Below are 11029 nucleotides of genomic sequence, written 5' to 3' on the forward strand. Positions count from 1 at the left end.
TTAACAACCAATTTAATTATTAAATCTCCTAATTCACTTCCTTACTACCTACCTATCCTCCTTCCAATACTAAAACAAAATACAAGAACCACAAAATTGATTATTTAAAAAAATGAAAGTACTAACTCCTGAATACTCTTTTCAAAGGTTTCCTACTATCCTAACCTACCACTAACACATGACATATTATAATATAACTCTAATATTTCCACATAAAACATGACATCCCTATTTTTTGGTCTCAAATTAGTTTTGACAATTGAGTGTCAACACACTTAACCAATTTCTAAGTTGATGTCAAGTATAATACAGATGTCAAGCTACAGTATGTGCCAAGTCAAAAATTCAATAGGTGTCGAGTGAACTTTAGGTGTCGAGCAAGATTCAAGTGTCGAGTGATAAGTAATGCCCAAGTCACTATAAGTGCCAAGAAAAGTATAGATCCTGAGTGAAATAGAGTTACTATAGGAGTTGAGCAAGACAAAAATCCTATATGTGTCGAGCATCAACAATCAATAAGTGTCGAGTAACACAAAATTAGCATATGAGGTTGTACCTTTACAAACTCAGATGTAAACCATTTTGAGCTAACTTAGGATGAATCTCAAAGGATCTAAAAGATAAGATCGAATCTTTTACATTCCCTATGTAATCAACATGTAGCCAATAGGAAAAATGGAGAAAGCATGCAACCAATAGCAAAAGTGTAAAGATTTGAGCAGGAAAAGAAGGATGAATATTGATCATAGATTCATGCATAACCCTAAGACTTTGAAGCCTTTATAAGGAGGATGATACCCCATAATGTGTGCATGAGTGAGAGTTATATGGGAGAATGCTAGCAAAGTTTAGAGGGGTATAAAGACTTAGAGAAGGAAGAGCAACATTACAAAATCCAATTGGTTAGAATAGAACATTAGCACTTCGAGCAAAGACTTATCATATCAGGAAGGATCAAATCAGATTGAACAAAACAAGGATCATCAGGTCAACACATTCTAATACTTTCTAGCCATTGTATTAGGAATAAAAATCCTATGGAGCTAGGTTGGTTTAACAACCATGTCGTAAGCCTTTCAACAAGGTGCTAAATCCTTTAATAGGGTAACATGTGAGTGTTTATAAATCCTTTAACCAAGTCACTTTTACCAAGCTATTAATCCTTTAATAGGGTAGGCTTTTCATAGGGCAGACCATTGGAAGTGGTCAAACTTTCTAACCTTAATCAGTTACATATTGTTGTAGTGATCATTTGTGGGTGTGATCCCCACCCCAATTTTACCTTCTCATTTTGGAGGGTTTATGGGTGACCAAATCTTGTGTTATTTATTTTCATGCATGTCTTTATTTTTCATGTTAAGTAGATATGTTAGATGCATGTGAATGATCTCAGCTAAAAAAATTTAAAGTGTAAAGTTAGTTACTTCTGATTCAAACCCCCCCCCCTCTCAGAAGTAAATATTCCCACCTATAATTCCAAAAATTGGTATTAGAGATAAGTTCTCACAAGGAGGAGCCTTATAGCTTGGAGAAAAGATCTAGAAATGGAAGTCTACAAAACTTGGGAAGGTCATAGGAAACTAGGTGATTGATATACAACTCGCTCTACATACCTTGGAAGAAGCAAAAGAAGAATTAAGGAAATCCTTAAAGAGAAGAAGAGAGATTGCCATAGCTGAGAATGATACACAATATAAGGAGATTGACACCTCAAAAGTGTTTGCAAATGGAGATTCCAAAATCTGATGGAGAAGAATAGACCCAAGTAGAAGAGATCGGAACTCTCAAGATTGAACAACTACAAAATGACTTGAAAAGAGAGAAGGAGATTGTAGAAAGCTTCAACAAACCTAATGAGGCCATCAAATACTTTGAACAACTACTAAAATCACCAAGATCCAGTAATGACACTTTATGATTAGGATACACCAGCACTAAAAAAGGAGAGTCATCAAAGACTGTAGAAGAAAGAAGTAACAAAGGTAAGAACACTAAACCTACTTGTCATTTTTTTGGTAAAAAAGGACATACCTCTAATGTGTGTAGGAGAAAGAATGCCCATCAGCATGACAAACCTAAAATCATGGATCACTATCACAAGTGCAATAAGCAAGAACATCAAGCACATGACTGCAAGACTAGAACCATCAGGACACAAAGATTTGAAGGTCACTACTACAATTGCAAAAAGTATGGACATAGAGCTTTTGAATGCACACAAAGCCTATGTGGACACCTGATCAACTAGCAAAGTGAATTAATCATGGACATCACTATAATTGGGACTACCACACTAGGTATAGTTGTCACTACTGTCAGGAATATGGACACATCCCTGAGAATTGCATAAGAACACATTTCAGTGGAAACTACAATAGATGGCTTAGCCAAACCACATGCTTCAATTGTTTGAAGACTACTCATATCAATAGAAATTGACCAATGAGGTTAAAGGAACCTAACTCAAAGTTTAACAAAGGAAAAGGAAAGGTAGATGTTTAACACATCAGAGGAGAAATGAATAATACATGGAAGAAGAAAGATGGAAACAACACATCTAATGAAGGGATCACTTCACCTAAAAGTTCAAGTGGTCACAATTCATCCAACTAAGTAGAAGAAGTTATGTGGGACTGATATAAAAAGCTTTATCATACATCAGTTCCAAGATAAGTAAGTACTAAAAAGGAGAAATTGGCATGAAGAGAGATGCAAAGTTAAAACTTCAAATTTTCACTAGTGTTGCCAAGTTGCCCTCAAATACCAAGTAAAATTCTAGTACATGCCAAGTTGATTGCCAAAGTTAGTAGAAGCCGAATGGTTAATTGTAGCCTAGTTGGTAGTGGATGTCGAGTGAAGAGAAACTCCAAATGAAGCTGAGTGAGAGAAACTCCAATGTATGCCAAGTGGTTGAAAGACAATGGAAGCTGAGTAATGCAAAAAATCTTGAGAAGCCAAGTAGACAGTCGTAAACACACTAAGCATTAAATGCTATGAAATAAGGATATAAGATCGCATTTTGAACCATTTTTATTCATCACGAACAAAGAGAAAATATGAAGAAGAGTGTAGAATGATTTCCAAGCAGAGAATCTAGAATTTGAGTAGATTTCAACAAAGATTTAGCTTAGTTTCATCCATTTCAAGGTATTTATACTAGTGCCAAGCTACGCAGTTTTAAAATTTCTTTGTGTTTAAACCCTAGATAGAAGAAATGGCCTCCATTTCTAGGAAACCTTAGGAGAAAGAGTTTTTTGAGGTCCAATTAGTGTGAAACAAAGTTAAACAACCTAATTTTTGGTCAATCCCTAAAGTTGCATACAAAAATGACCCAATCAAAGCCCTATCTATTATTCCTCCTAAGGTAGTTATGGTCCAAGATGTTAGGAGTGTTATAATTGTAAGATTTGTGCTATAGGAGACATGGAGATTAGAGAAGCATATGATAGGTTGTGTGAAAATGGAGTATTGAAAGAGGAATATCAAATTGTTGAGAGGAAGGGTTTAACTCATGCCCTAGAGTTCCCCACTGTCTTTAAGACTAAATGGATCAAAATAGTGTTGAGTAGGATTCATGATGAAAGTTTATGGCTAGAAGATGGCCCAATTAAAATATCAAAGAGAATTATTCACAAGGTAATAGGGTATCCAACCCTAGATCAGCCTAAGACCCTCAAAAGTGACTCTAAGGAAGCAATTGAAAAGAATATAGCAGCAAAATGGAACAAGAGAGGCATGACCATAAATACCATCCAAGCTCGTCTTGTTGACTTTGTTGTTAGAGTAATTTCACACAAGTTTTACCAATCTGATAGACTAAATGGTGTACCATGCATTGCAGTAGATGTTGGGTACAAATTAGTTTAAAAGGATCATACTTATGATATTGTAGAATTGCAATTGCAACAAATTAATGAGAACTTAGGAGCAATAAGCAGAACTAAGGGAGCATAATGCAAATTTGGTGCAATTTTAATTTGTATATTTTTCTATGTACAGAATGAATTTCCATCCTTTGGAAAAGTTAGCTAGAAAACTAATAGGTCCATTGTAGCTCAAGTAAATGAATACATTGAACAAATGGGAGCTAATTTTGAAACACTTATGAGAAGTTATTTTGAAGATTTCAAGAAATCCATGAAACAAAGACTAAGGATACTTGTTTCACTAGTTGAAAAACATGTAAATGATGTTTGTTTTCTTGTAGATATTGATTATACCTATATTCAAGTATCCATACCAAGGGTTAGATGGCTTAGACCTCTTGGATATGAGATAAACATTGATGAGGCATCTACAGCAATAACAACATTATTAGTAGAAGAAGTGGATAAGAGTACACCACATTTTGGCACTTATGATGTGATGAGATCAAAGGTGGATATGGAATTGAAAACTACCTCCACGTTGAAGAAAAAGGATAAATTGGTGAAGAAGCTAAAAGCCAAATTCGGAGAAGGCACAACAAAGGAAGAGGAAGAAGAAGATGAGGAGGGAGATGATGATGAAGATAAACAAGGGAAAGAGCCATTAGAACTAACCCAAGGCATGGGTGAGGATGCTGAGGAAGAATAAGGTGTCAAACAAGAAGCACCTAAGGTAGAACCCAAGAACAAAAAGGCACAAAAATAGCCTGTTGCATAGCAAGAAGAAAGCAACCAAGCCAAGCCCAGAAAATCCTACCACAAGGGTAGATACAAGGGAAACAACAAAAGTGGCAAAGGAATAGGAGAAACAAAAAGCTAAATAGCAAGGAGGGCCAACAAAAAAGAAGAGAAGAAAATATGTGGTACCCCCAAAATTAGATGAAGAAAGGACAGAATCTAACAATGAGTGATTCAGAGTGGTAAGTCACAGCACTAAATCTAACCTTGAAAATGTTTGTGATAACATTAGGGATAATGTAGATTTAAATGGATTGAAAACCATTGATTTTAATAAGCTTACAAGAGAAGAGTTAAACATAGTGTAAAAATCCATCTACACTATGATGGCCAAGTTCAAGACTACTCCACTTGAACTTGACAATTCTATGCCTAAGGAGCTAAGTTCAATTGTTGAAAATAAATGGCATTATTGCCTAAATATGGAGAAATAAATAAGAGATTCAACATTGGCTCATATAATTCCTAACCTTACAAAAGGTCAAATAAGCAAGGCTAGTAAGAAACATGGGAGCAATTTTGTACCGAAATATAGAGCCTTCAATATTCTACAAAATAAGATTGAGGATGTTGTAAAGAAGTCCACTCTCATGTGGAAAGTTATATATGGTCTCCAAATAGTCAAGGAAGGATGAGAAGATCCCTTTGAGGGAAGAAATAATGATGAAGAGGAAGAAGGGGAGAAAGAAAAGGAAGAGGAGGAAACACAAAAAGGTGATGAGGCAATAGTTAATAAGTAGCAATAGGAACAGAGTGTCCAAGACACATAATTACCACCACCTATTCCTCCACATGCAGCACCTACATCTGCAAAAACTATAATTTTGAAGGATGTTCCTAACACCTCAGGTCAGAACATCAATCCACTAACTATAGAGGATCTCAAAAAGATTCTTCACCAACCAACTTTGCAATCACAGTTGTGTACAAATCCAATTTTTGTGAGTGTAGAAGAGTTATAGAAGGCAATAGCTAAAATAACTAAGGAGAAGGTGAATACACAAGATCAAGTAGCACAAGACACATTTGCAAAGGTTGACACTACAGATATAGTAACTATCAAGGAGCAAACAAAGGAGAAAATAGGACAGAAAGATACCTCTAATCCTACAACACAAAGTTAAGGTACACCTCCTCTAATAAATGTAATTGACCAAGGTAGAAGTAAAGAAGACAAAGAAGAGGGAAAGACCCCTAAGAAGAGAGAACAAGAGGCAATACAAACTCTACTCAATTTTCCTACTACAGGGACTCCTACTAAGCAACTACGAACCGATGCAGTATCATTGCAAATTTCAGAACCAAGCTTGAGCTTTACCAAGGTAGCAAGGGTAATTCATTATGGAGACCCTACACTTGATGAAGAGATAGTCATACCAAGCTATGACTACAAGACAATGAACTTAGCACAGATTACTAAAGTGCAAGAGGCACTAGAGAAGAAGAAGAAGTAGGAGATACTTAGAAATGAGTATAGACAAAGGCAAGTATTCATAAAAATCAAAGACATCTTCCTTGATGCATTTATCTTGCTAGTACCTGATGAAACAAAGCCCATTATGGAGAAACTATCCAACATAGTGGACCAGGTACAAAACCAAGACCTTGGTACCAATGTCAAATTATTAGAATGGTCTAAAAAGAGATTTCAAATGAAGGTTAATGAGAAAATATATGGTGAGATAGCACCATCATAAGTGGAACTAGCTAAGAAGGTTGAGAAGGTGAAAATAGTACTTGAGAACATATTCTCATTATACTCCAAACTATGTGATTCCACATATTTCACACAAGAGACTAGCCAAAGAATATTGAGCCTAGAGAGGAACCTTAAGGTATCAAGCACATAGCTACCAAAGGATCTAGCTCAAACTGAGAAGCATTTCACCACAATGTTTCACACTCAAAAGGAGTTAGCTGTATTAATAGCAGATGAGGCTAATATTAAGGCCAAAATGATATATATATATAGTCTACAATAACCCCACACATGGAAATTTTTGCATAAAGAGATGGCCTATGCAGAGAATGTTTTCAAGAAAGATCCAAATCTTTCTACATTAGAAGGCCTAGTACATCTTGTATTAGAGACAGCCATCTAGCTCAAAGCACTAGAAATAGCATTAGACAACTGGGATGCTTCTCTGAATATTATAATGGAGGTAAATAAAACTTTTTTTTGCTAAATATTCAATTCATTCATAGGGCCCTTTGACATAAGTGTCAAAAAGGGGGAGATATAATAAAGATAGGAAATAATAAGAATGGGGGAGATATAATAATTTGGAGGAGATAATAAATAAGACCCAAAGGAGAAAGAATACCCAAAGGGGGAGATATTCAATTTTTGAGGAGAAATAAGGAGATATAACCAATAAGATACAAAAATTGCAAGGTGATGTGTGAAAGGGGGAGTAGAAAAAAAGGGAGAGTACAAATAGAGTAGACACATAGCAGATAGAAACAAAAGCAAAGGAATGATAAGGCAGAAAACGGAAATAGCATGAGACAAATCTAGCATAAGGAATTTTGGTTATAGAAATGGCACATCAGCTCAGGGGGAGTTACAAGTTTTTAAGGTATATAATCTTCTATAAAATTTTGAACAAGTTTTGAAGTTTTGTATATATGTTGAATATGATACACATTATACTCATAGAGATTAGATTTAAAATGCTTAGTTAAGTGTTTTTGCCACTCATGTCAAAGGGGGAGATTATTGGTCTCAAATTGGTTTTGACAATTGAGTGTCAACACACTTAACCAATTTTTAAGTTGATGCCAAGTATAATACAGATGTTGAGCTATAGTGTGTGCCGACTCAGAAAAAGGTGTCGATTGAACTTCAAGTGCTAAGCAAGATTCAAGTACTAAGTGATAAGTGATGCCAAGTCACTATAGGTGTCGAGCAAAGTATAGATGCCGAGCAAAACAGTGTTACTATAGGAGTTGAGCAAGATAGAAATCCTATATGTGTTGAGCATTAGCAATTAGTAAGTGTTGAGTAACACAAAATTAGCATATGAGTTTATACCTTCACAAACTTATATGTAAACCATTTTGAGCCAACTCAAGATGAATCTCAAAGGATCTAAAAGATAAGATCAAATATTTTACATTCCCTATGTAATCAACATGTAGCCAATAAGAAAAATGGAGAAAGCATGTAACCAATAGGAAAAGTGTAAAGATTTGAGTGGGAAAAGAAGGATGAATATTGATCATTAATTCATACCTAATCCTAAGACTTTGAAGCCTTTATAAGGATGATGATACCCCATAATTTGTGCATGGGTGAGAGTTATATGGGAGAATGCTAACAAAGTTCAAAGGGGTATAAAGACTTAGAGAAGGAAGAGAAGCATTGCAAAATCCAGTTGGTTAGAACAGAACATCAGCACTTCGAGCAAAGACTTATTAGATCAGGAAGGATCAAATCAGATTGAGCAGAACAAGGATCTTGAATCAGAAATTAAATATTGTAATTCATTAGGTCAACACATTCTAATAATTTCTAGCCATTGTATTAGGAATGAAAATCTTATGGAGATAGGTTGGTTTAACAGCTATGTTGTAAACCTTTCAACAAGGTGCTAAATCCTTTAACAGGGTAACATTCCAAGTGAGTGTTTGTAAATCTTTTAACGAGGTCACTTTTAATAGGTTGTAAAGCCTTTAATAGAGTAGGCCTTTCATAGGGCAGACCATTGGAAGTGCTCAAACTTTGTAACCTTAATCAGTTACATATTGCTACAATGATAATTTGTGGGTGTCATCCCCACCCCAGTTTTACCTTCTCATTTTAAAGGGTTTCTAGGTGACCAAATCTTGTGTTATCTATTTTCATGCATGTCTTTATTTTTCATGTTAAGTAGATATGTTATATGCATGTGAATGATCTTAGCTAAAAAGTTTTAAAGTGTAAAGTTGGTTACTTCTAATTCACCACCCCCCCCCCCCCCTCTCAGAAGTAGATCTTCCCACCTGTAATTCCAACACTATTATATTTCCAAAAGAAAACTATAATAAAAAAAGTTATTTTGTAGGCCCAAAAAAACTATACTACCTATCTACCACTCTAGCTTGATTGTCTTATCCACACCCCCCCCCCCCGCCCCCCAATCATTACTTTACTTCCTCAACTATGCCCTATGTGTGCTCTATTCCCAATTAAAACATGTGACAAGAAGATGGGAGACCTACATCCAAAGAGGCATTTTCGATGCCCATTCCCATGCACAAAGAAAGGTTGGTTGACTTAGCCTAATCCCTAGGTTGTCTTTTCCACCAACTATGTCCTACCTTAATCTTAACTTAATTCCTCCCCTTTTCATGCACTAAGAGGATATGACTGGAGTAATTATCAGTGGGAACTCCCTTCCGCATGTGAGTTAATCTTATGTATATTTTATTGTTTGTAATTGGGGAGAGGAATTATTTCCTTCTCCCATTCATTTTCCAGAGAGTAAAATATGCATCTACAACAACTTTTTCCTAATAATTTTTTTTCTTAACTATGTCATTTAGGGATTCATTTTCTCCCACCTTAACTATGAATTCAAGGTGTTTTTTTTTGGTGATAAAGTTGATATTACCATATCTAGAGATTTTATTATTTTAAGCTAACAAGTTTTAACACTTTCATGTACAAGATTAATTATAATGTTTACTGCTATGGCTTGGATTACAAATGGTATTTCTTGTTCTAGAACCAAATTGAATCATTTCATATGATATATTTCAAAGGCATGAACTCTCACTTCCATTATAGCACTTAAAATCAAAACTCTTAAAATGAAGACACTCATATTTACAATGAATGTTTATTACAACATTTCTCCCACATAAAATTTCCATAGGCTTATGGATGGAACACTAAAAAAAAATAAAAATCTAACCAAGCACAATGATTAAACCAACATAACTTCTATATATTTCCCCACAACATTAGATATTCTTTTTACATGAATTGATCTCCTCCTTCCTACACAACTATAGTAGTGTTGCAATATTTCTCTTGCAAACAATTATATACAAAAATCCAAGCTTCACTTTACACATTTGCAATAGTATACAATTGGGAGGAATCCCTTTTGTGTTACAATGAAAAGAACAAAGAAAAATTCAACATCATAACACATTATGAGATGGCATGGAAATAGAGTTATCTCTTCACCAACACCTAGTTCTTCAACATTTCCCAAGGTTGAAACCCTAGTCTCATCGAGGAATCCATCTTCACAAAATCTACAAAAAAAACTAGGAACCATGGAGGCTCACCTCCCATCCCAAGCTTCTATGAAGCCACCCATCGACCAGGGGAACCAAGGTCCAAATAGGATACACACACATCACTTGCTAATGCATGAACCACACCACATAACACTAAACAATCCCTTCCATGGCTTGCACATTGATTTATCATTGGAATCATAAAACATTGGGTGAAGGTGGACTCTTCAAAGAGGAGAATGTCATATCCTTAATACAACATCATATTATAGTTGCATTTTGCCTCTCAAGGCTATCATAAAAATCTCCTCCTCCTTACACACAAAACCCCTTGTATCTCCCTAAAGAACAAAAGCATATGGCTTCAATGGAGCCCATACTCCATGAAAGAAAGAATAACTGCTCATCATGAGGTAAATTTTCTCAACTACAATGTTGAGCCCAACTAACCCCTTCACCCAAGACTTCTCTTCCCTCCCAAGGGTGAGTGAAGCCTTCATACCCATTAACACTTGACATTCAAATTTTAAAAAAAACAAGAAGATCAAGAAAGAAGACTAAGGAAATTACATGAACACAATACACTTTCATACTATCACAATACAATACCAAAATTTACAATACAAAGATTCACAATACAATGCATGATCTCATAAAAAATACTCCATGCTTGTAGATTCATTATGCAATGCCAAAAGAAATAAAATGGTCTGCGTTTGAACACCAACCTTGGTCCAAGCTAAAGGAAATAATAGTTCTTGTAGAGCTCCCTTAGTCTTCCTCCAAAACCCTAACTATGTCTAAACTTAGAGAGTGGGTGAACACCCCACTATTTTGTCCAAGACTCCTTTAAAAAGGCTTTACCACTAACTCTTTTGGAAAAAACACCAAGCCATTCCCTCTTACAAACTTTTCTCCCCCTAAGTTTACTATGTTTGACTTAATGGAAACATGGGGAAGTACTCATGTAACAATTCCATTTTCGAATTGGTAGAAGAAGGCGTTGGTAAAGGGCCCCCCTAGGCTATCTAGTCACTATCATGGTCAAAATTAGGTCCCTAACATGTTATACTATCATATGGGTAGCTCATTTTCACATAAAAGACACTTTGGGACAACCTAATGACCCCTCA

The sequence above is a fragment of the Cupressus sempervirens genome, chromosome 7 (assembly GCF_028749045.1).
Source record: "Cupressus sempervirens isolate cs-2001-9-10 chromosome 7, ASM2874904v1, whole genome shotgun sequence".
Lineage (NCBI taxonomy): Eukaryota > Viridiplantae > Streptophyta > Pinopsida > Cupressales > Cupressaceae > Cupressus > Cupressus sempervirens.